The following is a 16,544-nucleotide window of genomic DNA, read 5'->3' on the forward strand; positions in this document are numbered from 1 at the left end:
GCCTCCTCCCCTGGATCCTCCTACTCCCCCTACCCTAGGTGGCCTAAAACCCACCAGTCCACTTGTTTGTTAGCTCTGTGTGGGCCGCTGGCTATGTGTCCTGTGAGATCACACACTCTCAATGTACGAGGTTGCTCGTTGCTTCACAGGTACCACTCTATGGTATAACCCTCTATAATAGGTCACCTCTTGACTTGCCCTCTTCACCCTCTCCCTCTGCTGCATAATATCATAATACATCTACCCAAACCCTACAAGGACCAGAATCTGATGTGCTGCATCCCTCTCCCCGGTAGGCCTGTAGCATCTGCCTCTACCTTGTGCACCCTAGCTCGTAGCCCCTCCAGCTACTCATCCTGTAGTCGAAGAGCGTCCTGTAATGCCCCAATGGCGGTCCCTGACCTAGCCTCCTCTAGCATCTACTTCGACTCCTCCTTATCCATCCTCATATCATCCACCTCTGTCCTCACTGTCTCGAGGCTCTCTTTCCAATCTCCCACCTCCCGCCGCAACCACTTAGCCTCTGCCTCTAGACTCTCTCTCCTCACTCTCTCGATCTGTAGCTCATCCTCAAGAAAGTGTATCCTCGCCCGGGTGGCATCTCTCTGCTGTTGGAGTCTGTCAAAATCAGCTTGTGACACTCCTCCCCCAACCTCTGGCCCTACACCTTGTACATGTGCCTCTGGAATGTCCATAGGTACAACCTCCTCTGCACCACCATCACCTCCCTCGGATGTCTCCCCTATCGCTGGTGTTGATGTCTATCCCTGTCATGCCCCAGGCTCTCTCCTCCAAACCACCCTAACCCCCCTCTGCTGCCTTCTAGCACCCCTCCCTGCTCCCACCAAAACCCTGTCACCAGGTGCATCATCCTCTCCTCCGACTACCTCATCTACTGTCGGCTATAGCTCATCATCCTCCAAAACTCCAGGGATGGTAAGGCGCATAGGAAAATGTCCCTCCCACCAACTCCTGTATCCTCCAGTGGTCCCTAGATCCTCTCCCGCTCCCCTCTGCTCATCCCAAACCAGGTATGGTGATGTCTAGAAGCTGGTCCTCCCCTCCAATGGACTCATTGTTAGGCCCCAAAACCTCACCTCTCGTGTCATCCAAGGATATAGTAGTATGTCCCCCACTATATCTTGTAGATTGCCAAACTGTCTAGCCATTATGAAAGGGGCATAATACTCCATAATATACATGGACCTACTAAAAAGCCACATCTCCACTCCATCCCAGTGAAGCTTCCGATCCCCCCTCCATGTCTCACTATCCAAAAATGGCCACCATGTGAATTGCAAAAGCTCGTAAAAAATGTGGCACCAAAACCATATCGATCCTATTCGTGTATAATGTAAGAGGCCCTTGTACCTGTCTATATATGGTCATCGAGCCTGCCTATCTTGTACACCTAATGGTCGTGTAACTACAATATGCTCCCAAGCCCATATGTGAAGAAGATTCACCCCCGTAGATAGGCTGGCATACTCTCGGTATACTATAAGATGCATATCATGGTACAACTGAGCCAATATCGTGGCTCCCCAAGCATACTCTGCCCAATCCTGAATCATGTAATATACACATCTGCTCCATCCAATGGGAAAGTCATGTCCTCCTAGATCAGGCATGATCTATCTGCTCAGAAACCCTCACATCATGAGTACTAGATGAGGAATGTGTCAAATACCCATCGCCCTGCCCAAATGTATCATGCTCCTTTCCAACATCGACAATGCATCATACTCACAAACCTCTTGAAAGTAGAAATTTGTTGCATCTAACTGGTAGTCTGGGATCACGCCGCGAATGGGGATCTTCAAGATCCTCCATACATCTAGTAAAGTCACTGTCACCTTGCTGGTAGGTAGGTGGAAGGTGTTATACCTACTATCACATCTCTCCACTAAGGTTGTCATCATCACAGTGTGAGCTTGAATCCTCGACCACCTACCGATGAAATGCAATCCCACAGTAGTTAGGATCTCCATCTCATCTGACCACAACTGTCGATATAGTCTCATGGTCGTCGGCCAGTGCTCCCTCGACACCAATGGTCCCAAATCTGCCAGCATCCAAGCAAACCACTTTGTCATCTCATATTCTTGGTCGTATCCTATTCTTGAGGCATTTATGATGCCCCACCCAAGCCATCTTCTATACCAAATAGCCCATTTTCTTCTCCCTTAGTGCATGCATTGATTTACTTAGCGCTCGCACCAAACCCGTGGTGCTCGCGCTACACCATAGTTGCACGCGCTACACCACAGTTGGATGCGCTACACCACAGTTGCATGCACTAACTGACTTTGATTTTGGGTCCTCAAACCTAATCAGCTCGAGTGCGAGCATTATGCTACCCTTTTTGCCCTCCCCAACCTAACCCTAATCTACCCAAGAATGAGTGTGTGTGTCGCGCTACCCTTTCTCCCTCCCTGACCTAACCCTAAATTACCCTATCGTGGGCGATCACGCCAAATGCAATTGCTCACCCCACAACCTCCTTGGGACCCCTTCTACTCACTAGCGCTAACGCTTGCGCTACCCTAAAGGCGGGTGCATTGAAACGACAATCAACATGTTTGCCTCGTTAGACTTCGAATCCTATTCTAAGCCCTAATTTTAGCCTAAATCTACCAAATCACAAAGGAGGTTATTCATACATATCGGTGGTCCATAGCTCTCAGGTCTATCATATCGACGAACCCTCTCAACACGGTGCTCATGTGTCGAAATGTGATCCATCTCTCCTTCTCTTCTTCTAAGGCTCTAAAAAGCTCTGATGCTTATGTATGACAATGACCCTTCATTGGGCCCTATGTGGCTTATATGGACCCCCTTGTGGGCCCATTCCCTTCATGTTCTCCCTTTTTCTATCTCCTCTTCTATTTTCTCAATCCCCTCTATTTTTCTTTCTCGTTCACTCGTCACCCATTCTCCTTCCCTCTTATTTTCGAAAATTTTCTGCCAATTTTCCCGAAAATTCTCGAGGGGGCATATACCACCCACGCTTTGCGCTGGGGCATCCTTCTTCTTCTATCATTTACGCATTGCCAAATTTGCAGCTGCATAAAAGAGGGGCAAAATTTAGACACTTAATTAATTATTTTAATTAATTAATTTATTTTCCTCGCATAATTAATTTATTAATTATGCCAATCCCTATTATTTCTCAATATTAATTAAACATAATTAATATTGTCACTATAGTCTAGTGATCGATTTATTTAATAAATCAATCTACCATTATTCTTCTAAAATCCCTAAAATTAATTCTCTCCAAATTCCTCCTTTTAATTAGTTAATCACAATTAATTATTTGGTCTAGGTGATTCCTACAAATCACCTTTTCCTAATCCATCATTAACCTAATTAATTCATTTAGAAGCACCCCTAATCTCACTTATTGTTATTCTTCTAATTTTTAATTCCCTCCACTCATTCTCTCTCCTAGTCAAATCCTCCTACAAATCCCATTTGTCCTAATCCCACCTAATCATTCTTCTAATCTATCCTCTAATGAGTTGCTAGTGGCTAATCCTCATGATTAGCCACAAAGTCAACTCCTTGTGCCCTCACTCACTCACCGTCCTTAAATGCCCTTTTCCTAGGTGAATGTGAGAATTTCAAAATCACACATTCCTCTAGGTATCCTTTCACCCAAGAAATTTGTAATTCCTTTCTATTCCTACAATCCCTATGAGCATTCTTTTAAGGAACTTTTAATTCCTTCTCCTCATCACTCAAGGAATATTTTATTCCTTTTCTCTGCCCTAGGTGCATTGGGAAGCCTTCCCAATGAACCTTGAGGAGTGTGGAGATAAGAAATGCCTTTATGGCATATCTCTTAGACTCCACACTTGTCTTGTTAGCTCCCCTTGGGCCATGTGTGGGCTCACATGCAATCCTAACCCTCCATCTTGGATCAATCCTAGCCCTTCATTTCCTCCCCTCTTCTCCTATAAATTGGAGACTTCACTCCTTCATTGGCCATCTCCAAGTTATCCAAGTTCATGCTATCAATTTGAGCCTAGAAAATCATCCAAGTATCCAAACTCTTGCAAAATTTCCATTCATCTATCACTTAACCAATTTCCCATCCATTTCATCTCATCATCCAATATCTTGTGCACAATCTTGGAGAGCCAACTACATCAAACAAAGGAGAACATCCAAACAGGTTGAAGACAAGGGTGCAAGTTCAACCTCATCAAGCTCAATCCAAAGGAGAAGGAGAAGATAGAAGGTATAATGGTCTTTTGATGTTTTAATGCTTTATTGCTTATTTCATTGCATTTGATCATTATATCCTCTTTCCATTTGGTGTGTTGACATGGTGTGATGCCTCACACATCTCATTTTTCCTTCTGCAATACATTGGAGATTGTTTTTGGTTTGATTGTTTTGTATTTGCACGTTACATCTAATTAGGTTGACCTAATTGATGTTGTCGAGGTTGCGAATGGTATATAAAGGATGGAATCATTGTGGGAATATACAAACTAGTTGTGTGGGTTGTGTGAAGAAAATGTGAAGCATTTAGAGGTTCAAAAGTATAGTAGAGCAGTAATGAAGAATATTTTTTTTTTGTTTTGAATAGTGAGCTATGATCAACATTTTAGTGGATGCAATTATTTGCAGTTCAATCCTATTAATGTTACTCTATCAGAAGTCTTGTTTCTTGCTCTGAAGAAGTGATCTTCAATTTTTTCAATTCACTATTGTATCTTGGCCAAAGCTTGTGTGTCCTAGTTTTGCAAGTCATTTTAGGGGCAATAAGATCCTTGGTCATTGGTTTAAACATTGTAACTTGATTGTCATATAGTGAGATAGTTCTCAACGTGATTTTTCTTATTTTGGGCTTTCCACGTAAGAATCTTGTTGTTCATGTGTGGTTGCTCTTGTGGTTTCAACTATTTACTTTCATGCATATGGTAAATGGAATGAATGTTATGTAAAAGGTTAAATTTGATTAAGTTTTCATGTATGCTAATTCACTTCCTCCTCTTAGCATCTGATAGTGTTCAACAAAGAGAAATGGCTAACAATCAATAATATTAATTTGACATTATATTGAAAGTCCATAGGAAGAAGACAAATAATTCCCTAGGTCTAATTATTAAGAGGTTTGGATATATTAAGGGAATGAGTGAATCCATAAATAGCACTTCCCTAACCAAGATCCAAGGTACTTATGTAAGTATTAGAGTTAAGGAGTATATAGGGCATAGGCTAAAAATTAGTTCTTAAAGAATACCTCATGTACTCAATCCTAAGTACCACTAAAATTTTTTAATCCCGTGACACATTTATAAATATGCATATCAAAACCTTACAATGGAGCAAGTGTTGTTTGAGGGTCTGATTTGTGGTTTATTGTAGGTACAAATACAATGCCAAGATCAGCCATACAATGTGAATATTTTGACAAGCATGTAACTAATCGACAACAAGGCATATTGTATTGGCTAAGAGAGTCAAACAAGTTCAGAAATTGGTGATTTGGACCTTTAAAAAGATCTAAAGAAATTGATATTTATAATAGATATTTACCTTATGCAACTCAAAATTTTGAAACTACAACCTTCCCTTAGGAAATAATTAAATCTAAAGCGTTAATAAAATTTACCTAAATTGTGATATTGAATCTATAATGAATTGTATTGAAACTACATTGGGAGTGTAATGAATCATTATTAAGATTGGAACTAAAAATGGTAACTCATATTATTGATTATAGAGATAATGTATGGCTTGTCAATTAGTAAATATATTACATGAACTAAACATGCATACTTGGATCATTCTATTCCTTTCTAATAGATGGGGCAAATAAGGATTTTCATCTATGTTTGGTATAGTTTTGCACCTATACCTCTCCCATAGGATCAATTAGGAATGGATGTTAGACCTAAAAGGAACAAAAATTTGTGTACCATGTATTATAAACCTATTTGTAGCCATTGACCAAACTATAAATACGAATATACTTTGATTATGGTGAAAACATGCAAGTTTTAATGCATTTAAATTTTATGGAAGTAGATTTTTTTTAATATGCAATTGAAATTACATGTTTTTGTTTTGCTTCCCCATAAAAGTAAATCAATATTTTCCTTAGATTGTTATTATTTCTTAACCAACCTTTTATATAATAGTGGTATGATTTTCCTTGAATTCATATAAATAAACACTAATTCAAAAAATATAATTTTAAAGAGATAGAAAATCTCATTTTTAATTAGTATTAAGATCCTTGTCTAGTTATTTTGGTTGGATGGAATGAGTAGAAAGAGAGGTAATCAAGCAATGTCAAGATATATTTTGTGTAATAAGAACTCCATTGATGTAATTAAAGTAGATGTGAGGACTTGTGCTTAAAGCATAATATTTGACATGATATATATGTACATGTACATAAATGTCAACATAAATACATATATAAGGCACACTAACTTCATGAGGTGAGCCAATAAGAAGTCCTTTGTCAAGGATATTGAGATTTTTATTGCTAGTTCATGTCAAGGTACATCCAAACAATCCTTGGTAAGTGTCAACCAAGCGAAAAAATGACCTTTTTAAGGGATAAACAATATAATGAAATTTAGTTGAAGTTTTCTACCAGCATGTAGAATAACATAAGGAAAATGCAAATAAAAGATGGTTGCAAATTTTCAAGGAAATATTCTAAGAGCCCAAAAGTGTGCCACTCAAGAGATTAGTAAAGCATGAGAGCCAATTGTTATTGGATTGTTGTCTCCCCAACATTGACCTCTATATGAAATTCCTTTAGCAAGCAAATGAAGCAAAAGATCCAACTTCAATCAAGGAGGAATCTACCCAAACACATCTTTGTGTGGTGGTCTAATACTTATTGTACCATATAAAGATAACACATAGAAGATGTCTATTGAACAAATGACCTTGAATCAAAAAAAAACATCCAGGATATAGCAAGGTTTGAATGTATTATTTGTATCTTAGTTGCTTTTAGATTTGATTGTGTGATTTTTTTTTATTGTGTGAATTATTTGTACTTCCCTATGAGATCATTCAAATATGTCTTTGTCATTGTGTGTTTGAATGATTTTTTGGTGCTTAACCAAATATATGAATGAGTATGTAATGCATTTTTATTGTGTTTAAAGGAGAATAAGTTCTTCATCAATGAGAAGAAGATTGATTTTGCTAAACAATAACTAGCCAATTTTGGTTATGGTTGGAAAATAATTAAATATTAATCCCACCATGATTACAGTCATTCAAAATTGGCTTAAGCCTTCTTTCTTGATTGAGAAAAGTATATTTCTACAAAATATCCAATAATCAAGAAGTTTATTGCAATTATCCACAATAACTATGTCATTACTTTACATACTACAAATAATAATTTTTGGATGGGATAAACGCCACTAAAATGCTTCTAAAGAATTAAAACATCATACTAGCATGCAATAGTTTTAGCATTACCAAAATTATAGTTATCATTTTAGATGGAAGAGATTGTGCTATGGGAATTTAATAGTAAGAATATTAGTCATTGTATTAACATTAAGTTTTTCATGGAGTAGTTTAAAATATCCAACATGAAAAGAAAATGCATGTACAAAGGGTAAAAATGGAAGCCTTATTTAAAAAATAGTTACTCTAACCAATCGCCAACCTCAATATTTTTAGGGACAAAAAGATTGCTGCAATCAAGGATCTTTTAAAGGATGAGTTTTCTTAGAATTTGATTTTGTTATTAAATATAAAACAAGTATGGATAACAAGATGATTGATAAGTTGTTTATACCACCTTTGATTTCAACTTTGGGAGTGATACCTTGGCTTAAAAGTATTTTCCCAAGAGATATAACATGAGTATGCACAAGATGAAGATTTTGGTGAGGTAGAGTAACTTTTGGAAGGTTGCGGGGTTAGGATTGGTGAAGTGCAAATGCTAAGTACAAGGAATACCAACTTATGAAAGAACAGTTGCTGTAAGATTTGAGAAAACTTTGTTTGCAAAAGAATTATAGAATCCATCTCATAAGAGGGGCATATTTCCAAAGAAGTTGGTCACTTTGGAGATCCTAAGGCAAAGGCAAATTGAAAAGACATTTCTAATAGCCAAACATGCAAGAAATTGTTCCTAAATTCATATGTGAATGTGATCATGGGATACAAGTAAACCAAGTAATTTGTATATGCCAATATCATTTTCCATTATGCAATGGGAAAGACCTTAAAAGGATCTTGTAAGGGGTTTTACCTATGTAAAAAAATATGATTATTTGTTTGTCATTATAGATGGGTTTACCAAGATATAAATACTGATTCCATGTAAGATTTTTGAATGTTATAAAGTAGCTACAGTATTTCCCACTAGTGTTTGGATTCACTACATCTTACCCCATCCATTTTCTTGGTTAGAGATACAAGATTCCTAAGAAAATTTAAACCAAATTATGCCAAAATCTGACAAGTTAAAGATGAGTTAACTAAGGTAGAAAATAATTTGACGGGTTCGTCTCTACCGTGTTGACAATGGAGCACGTTTGTCCATGGGGAGAACCTTGGAGAAATGGTGGGGCTTCTTGCCTGTAGAGCCTACATCCTTGGTTCAAACCATACAATTTAATAATCTGTCGTGATGTCGTCTGTCGCACTAAGACCATCTGCGTCTGCAACTATCGCCGTCGTTGCCCTAAGGATGTCCGTTGCAACGAAGCCGTCTACCCCTAGGTCGGCTAGTGATGTCGTCCAGTCCCCTGGTTCCCCTGGTGTGGCTGGTGAGACTTTGCCTGGTGTTGTGAATGGGAGCTCTACGGGGGTTTCCTCTATGGATGGTGATATGGTGCATCTAGCGCCCTCTGCTGCTGATCGGGGTATCTATGGCTTGGGGCCTATGGCTGTTTCTGTTTGCAAACCTCTGGTTTCCAAGGTGTCTGCTGATACTGATATGGAGATCATCCACACTTCCTCTGTGTTTGAAGCTCATGGTCTAATCTGCAGGTTTTGGGGATTTTGGCCAAGCCTTTCTCAGTTGCACACTTGGATTTCCCAAAGCTAGGAACCGATCATAAAAGGTTTAGTTAACATTTTTCCTTCAGCCAAGGGTTTTTTCATTCCTAAATTTGAATATGCAGAGGACAGATCGAAAATCTTAGGTATTAATCGTTTCAGCTGGGAGGACAAATATGTTTTGATGGTTAAACCCTGGTTCATAGGATTTAACCCATCTACTGATTCATTTAATGAGATTCCTATTTGGGTTAGACTCCCTAACCTTCCCCTTCATCTATGGATGGACTCTCTACTAGAGGAAGTGGGGGAGGCTTTAGGCGAATTCCTAAAGATTGATAAGGAATCTTACCAAATTTATTATTCTACTTATGCTCGTACTTTGGTTAATATTGATGTCTTTAAAGGGCTTCTAGCTGAGTTAGATATTGAATCTTCCTTGGGATCTTGGGTCCAACCACTCGACTTTGAAGGTATCCCCTTTAAATGTTGAAAGTGCTTCCAGAATAGACATGTTGCTGCAAGGTGTGAAACAGATAAAAAGAAAAAAAGATCTGCTTCTTGGTGGAAGGGTGCATCCTCTGAACACTATTTTGTTAAAAAGAAAAGCTTCTCCTAGGTGGTGGCACAGGTTCCTTAGACTGAGGGTACGCCTCTTGTTTCTGGTGTTGCCTTGCCTCAGGAATGTGTGGATGCTTGCGGTGGCATCCCAAGTGATTGTTTGAAAAATGATGGATCTTCCTCTTCGATGGATGACCCTCCCGCATCTTAGATTATTGTTGCTGTCTCTGCCTCTCTGGATGTTGGCTCTGTTCCTCCTGATGAGGGGAGGTCCTCTATTATGGACCCATCCTCTTGGCAAAAGGCTACTGATAGGGTTAAGGAGGGATGGATTACTGTTAAAAGTAAAAAATCTAAATTGTCCCAGTCCTCTTTTGATATGACCCTTCAATCCCATAAGGGTAGGTCAAATTCTTGATCCTTCCTGGTTGGGTTAGGGCTGCTGGTTTTTTGCAGCCTATAGCTTTTTGGTGGGGGTTAATGTTGTTCCCCTTCTTTTGATTGGCTGGGCCAAATCTCTTTTGTGTTCTGTTTCTTTGAGTGGTCTTTCAAGTTTATCTTTCGGTTTGAGTTGCAGGTCCTTCTAAAACTTGTCTTGTATAGGGTTTCTGGTCCCTTAAAAACTTGTTTTTCCTTAATCAAAAACTAAGGTAGAAAATAGAAAATTAGGGCAATATTAATCAAGTGTAACATAAAGCATCCAAAAACTTGGACTGAGAATTTTGCATATATCTAATATTCATACAATAGCACAAACTCGTCCATTTGAAATCTATGTATACTTTGAAGCATTTCAATTTCCTTTTAATCTGTTTGATGTCATTATAGTAGTGCCGAAAAAAGAATAAATAAGAGGCTAAATAAAAAATGAAAAGGTCTAGAAACTTCATAGACAAAGTGAAAGTAATGCATATTCATTTATAAGAGACTTAAGGGTGTCTCAAGTTAATCATAAAGCAAAATATTCAATCGACAAAGTGTTGAACATATATTTCAAGTTGACAACAAAGAATAGCTTTACTTGAGCAAAGAAAGACTCCACAAGCAAAGGAAAAGGCTAAAATTGCTCCTATATAGATTTTTAAGGAATCATAGAACAAGTAGGAACCAATGCATTCAAACTTAATATGTCTTATTATATGCACATATATATTTAGTTGAAAATATTGAAAACTTGTGTCATTTTAAGCCTTCTCAGCTAGATAGAAATAGAATGCCCAATGTTGTGTTATAGAGAACATTTGACTCACATTGTCAAAGCACAATTGGAAAAAGGCATTGTGTTGCAAAAGAAGATAAGTGCACCAAGAATTCTAGACATGTTGATTTGAAAAGGTGGTTAACAAAAGAAAAAAATGGCATTCCAAAGAGAGTGAATATTGTCACCTTGGTAACACGCCAATTTTTTTAATCATTATGGGCCATGTGTAATCATTCTCATTTATTATCCTCGTTCACAAAATAAAATATAAAAAATTTATGGTAGGTAAAGTTAACTTCCTCCAAATTTTGTCTCTCACCGTGTGGCATTGTTCAAATTATGATGAAAAGTGTTATTAATCAAGGTATCACTTGTTCCTTAGTCCTATTAAAAGATTTGGGTTTGTTCTACAATGGTTTAATCAAATAAATTATTCAAGGATACAATGATAGACATTAGTGAACCTTTTTTATTTATTTTTGGATATTGGTCAAATTAAAAATAATGTAAATAGAATAAAAGAGATTTTTTGGCAATTTCCATTAAAATAGTTGGTCATAATTTTGAGTATTGTACTTAGTACATTTAGCTAAAAATATTGATAAATCATTCTAATAGCTTTTAGGAGAATAATATGCTACAATATAAACATAGATACAAAAAAAAGGTTGTTGAAACTTTTATTGTCATTACGATCTTGCAAAAAGTTGATTATTTTACACTTGATAATTGTCAAGATGATGAAATCAATTCACTTAATCTTGAGGACTCCGCCTCTTAGCGACATGTTGCAAAGTTGAGGGACAACAAGGGTGGAGAGGCAACCATTACAAAAAAAATTCTTATAACAAATAGAAAATATCATAAAAAATATTCTTTAGAAAATTTAGGCTCAATACTAAGCTTTTCAAATGAAGCATACATGTAACGTGTTTGCTCCAAAAAAATATAATCAATTCATTAAATCCAAATCAACTCCAAAGCTTAAAACCAACAAGATTAGTTCTTGATCCTTATAGAGATCAAGGGCCTCAATTTAATCTTGTCTTAAAATATTTAGTTAGCTACATTATAAATTTCCTCCCTTCCTAGCTAGCCTAGTTTCTGAATTGCAAGCTTTGCTTTCTTGATTTCATATTCCTCTTTTCTCTCTATCTCTTATTCAATGCCTTCAGGTTCGGTTCCCCAAGATCTTTTTGTATGTCAACCCATTTTCGTGCTAAATTTTGGTCCCTTCAACTAACCCCTAAAGTTAAAATCAATCTTTTTGTATGTCAATCCATTTTCGTGCTAACTTTTGGTCCCCTCAACTAACCCCTAAAGTTAAAATCTTTCTTTGGTTTTTGGCACAAAATAATATTCTCACTACTAACAATCATATAAAAAGGTATTTTTCTCTCCCCAATAGATTAGCTCTTTGTGAAATCAATGAAGAAAATGTCATTCACTTGTTACTAGGGTGTAGTTTGTTGTTTCTATTTGCGAGTCCTTGCTTGACATTTAGAATATTAGTTGGGGCTTCCCCAACTCCATCCATAAACCAGTTGATCATGGGTGCTCCCCTTCATCTAATTCATCTTTGAGTTTCTTATGCTTCCTCATTCTTCCCCATGTGTCTTGGGGTTTGTAGAAAGAAATTAATAATCAACTTTTTTAGGGATAAGAAGAATGATACTAGGGGGTGGTAGATATAATAATTTTGGCCATAAAAGAAAATTTTATGTTTGGAATCATAGAAAAGAGTTCTAACTAACTGAAAAATAGTGTAACCAACTCTAACTTGGAGATTGCTAAAGCTTGGAATCTAAATTTTTATATCTCTACTCTCTTTAAGGATACAAAGAAGCCTAGAAATGGTGTGGTGTTGACTCCTCCACCAAAGGATTGGAGAAAATTAAAATTTGATGGAGCCTCGATGGGTAACTTGGGTTTGGCTAGAGGAATGGTTATCAGATATAATAATGATCACTCTCCATCTGGGTCACTAAATAAACCACTTTTCTAAAACAACGCGTCTTTAATGATATCCTTTTGACTTCCCATTTAGGGGTAAAAACTTTAACTGTTGAAGGAGACTCTCAATGTTATTTGATGTCTTCAAGGCTCTTAGCCCCCCTATTGGACCATAGTATTTGTCATCAATGGTGCCCTTTCTTTATGCAATAATTTTAAAATATAATTTATGCATGTGTTCTGAGAAGGAAATTGATGTGTGGGTTATGTGCAAACTAGGGGGTGTCAAGTTTTGGCTTACATATATGATAAGATAATAGATATCTACCCACACATACCCATGGATTATTTTTTAATGATTGCATATAAATTGAAGGTGACCACCTAATGTATCATCATAGCTCATCAAGGAGGAATGACTGATGATCTTTAACATCTATTTCATCAAAAAGATCATGTCTCTTTCTATGAATAGTGCAATGAGACTATTCTAGTGGAGTTTCATCTCTTAAAACAAGGAGAAGTTTACGATGGATGGTGACCACAACAAATTTGAACCATCACACTATAATGGAGTCTACAAGAATCCCAAAGTCTAAAAAAATTTAGTTAATGGGGGTTTAGCTCCCTACCTAGAGAAGCTTAAAATTCATGATCCAACTATTACCAAGGCATTCACCAAAGGTTGGAAGGACAGAAAAGTCTTTATTTATGCGTGAGAGTGTACTATCACTGAAGAGTTGGTGGCCCATGTTATGAGTTTGTCTACAAAACAAGGCAAGATGTCAAAGATAAAAGGGTGAGTGGAGAAGCCCTCAAGATTTTTCTCAAGGAAGGCAATAGAAACAAGCTAGTGAAATTTCACCCGAGATATGATAGGAATTCGCTTAAGTCCATTCAAGTTACAATTGTTGAATGCATCATGAGTTATGTGTCATTAAAGGGAAATTAAAGGTTGTTTATGGCTACCACTTTGTATTGCTTAAGCATTTTGGACATAAATAAATGTGTTATTTCCTTTCTATCTCTATGCTTGATTGAAAAAATTAGTTAAGAAAAGTAAAAAATCTTTGGCCATGGTTCCCATTCATTGGGGATTAATTCTCCCAATTGCAAACTATATGAATTCTCAAAAGCCTAGTTTGAAAAGCCACATGGTAGTGATATTTCTTAAAAAGAGGATGGATGTAGGGTGATGGAGTTTTTTATACCTCTTATGACTAGTCTATGCATCTTGAGAAATCTATCAGGAGGGAGGGAACCTAGTGATGCCTAAAAAGAATCCAATAATGTGGATTCTAAGTCTTATATGTACCCAGATCATAACGAGAGAAAGGAGTACGTCACTCCTAAGAGATAGAAGAGCAATTGCAGTACAAATTCCAAAGCCTAAAACTAACACTAGTGACAAGGTTAGTATGCAAAATAATATTGTGTAGATTGAGGATTCTAAGACAAGAGAAGATTTGCAAAAGAAAGGGTTTGATAAAGGTTTGAAGGATCCAAGTTGAGGATAAAAAAGAAACCATGTTGGGGAAAACCCCCATACCTAAACCTTTGATTGGGGCTTTTTTCCTTCAGATCTCAAATCCTAGCCTGAATATCCCTAAAGTTTTCTCTATTTGGCTAATGCCTCATCCAAAGATGAGTTGCATAACATCATAAGCATAATCAAGGAAGATGTAACTTCCCAACACACTATGACTAAATGTTTTTTTTTATTGAAATCAACCAGCTCGATATGAAGTTGGCTATTAACAAGAAAAATAGATGTCAAACTCAGATGGAAGGGGTGGAGGACACCAGCATTATCTATGCCTAGGAAGCTATACCCAAGATGAAAAAAATTGAGAAAGATATATTAGATTTGAAAAATAAAGATATGGCCAACTCAGTTTGGTGGGATAATTGAAAATAATATTTTATTAAACTAATCAATATTAAAAGGATCTTGCACCCATCAAAGATAACATCAATCATTTAGCCCAAGTTAACAAATGTACCATTGAGAATAGAGCTACGAGTATCAAAATTCATATGGACAAGCTAATGGATTTATATGAGAGTCAGGTTATTAATATTACCAATGACAAAGCTACTCCTAGGGATAAGAGTGGAAAAGCAAGTCCCAACACAAAAACCAATGCTAGCAAGAAGAAAATCTCCAAAGAGGAAAAAGAGGAACTAATGGACTATGTCAAGCTACATGATAATTTCTAGCAACAAGGACTAGAAGCTATGAAAATTATTAAGCAGATGTAATTTTGATCTTTCCTTGCTTTCTCAATTTTGTGTCGAGTGGTTTAGGTTGTCTTTGTTGTTGGTTGTTTAGTAGGGTTCATTGCTAGGAACAATTTGCTATGTTTTGGTTTTGGTTTTGCTTTTATTGTTTCTGTACTTTATGTATATTGTTTTAAGGTCCCTTCAAAAATTGTTTTACCTTCTTAATCAAAACTACAAGATAAATGGCTACCATGTAATATTTTTCATCTATATCTTTGAATATTAAAAGCTTTAAATATTATACAACTTTAAAAACAGATGATTTGTTTTTAACTAATAGCCAAAGTACTTGACTCCCAAAATATATAAAATTAACTTCATTGGCCATCCAGTTGAAGCTTGATCAAAGGCTATTATTTCTCCCCAACCACAAAACCATTTATAAGTAATCACATTTTCTCCTCATCTCACAATACTTTTCCATTTATAATATATTTTTAGAAATAATGATCCACTATGAACAAGTTTTGACATTATAGAATGTCTAGACCTAAGCAATCAAAAGATTGATCTATGACCTAAGTTTGGCCTAGCCCCATTATTACCTTTTCTCTAAAGTTATATCCAAAAACATACCTTGAGCACAAATGTCATTAGGAGGTACATGGTAGAACAAAGAGGTTCATAGAAAAGTAGATAAAGCATGTGTCAATTGTTGACATTTCAACAACCTTTCATTCAATGTGACAAATAGCCTATATTGAAAAAAAAGGGTAATTGCATTGATAGTTGTAGAAAAAGGCTACAAGACACCCTCTTAAAAAGTTTTAAGTGGGAAGTTACTAATGGATGCAATAGAAGACACAAAGTTAGGCACAAAAGAACAAGAGAAGAAATGACAAAAATATGAGTGCACTATTCATTTAGATGGATGGACAAATGAAAAGAAATGCACTCTTATCAACTCTTTAGTAGCTTCAAATGTGAGGTAATTTTTTTGTAGTTAATGCCTCTAGCAAAGAAAATATATATAAACTTTGATTTTAATGTTGGAGGAAGTTATCTTTGAGGTGGGCAAAGAAAATGTACTGCAAATTATAAGTGACAAGGCAAGAACATATGTGGTGGTTGGGAGATTGTTGGACCCCTCGTACACCACATTGCCTTAACCTTCTTTTGGAGGACAAGCAAAATTATTTGGGTGATATCAATTGTAGATGCAAAAAACAAAAAAGTTATTTATTGTCACCCTTGGGTTCTTAATTTGATGAAAGATCATATAAAAAAAAAAATAGTTGATACAATTGAGTGTAACAAGATTTGCAACAATTTTCTTGACATTGCAAAACATTATTGGTTTATTGACTTTTTGAAACAAATATTTGTGTCAAGCATAATTAGACTTATCATATTCAAAACCTAAAAGAGAGGATTGCAAGGATAGTCTTTAATAGTCTCTTGTCGAGAGAGCTACAAGATTGTCAAAGTAACCTCAAAACTTTGATTTAGAATTCAAATTGAATATTTTATTTTTAAACTTTAAAAATATTCACCTTCGTTATAAATTTTAATTTTAATTTGTTTGTATTTGTAGATATCA

The sequence above is a fragment of the Cryptomeria japonica genome, chromosome 9 (assembly GCF_030272615.1).
Source record: "Cryptomeria japonica chromosome 9, Sugi_1.0, whole genome shotgun sequence".
Lineage (NCBI taxonomy): Eukaryota > Viridiplantae > Streptophyta > Pinopsida > Cupressales > Cupressaceae > Cryptomeria > Cryptomeria japonica.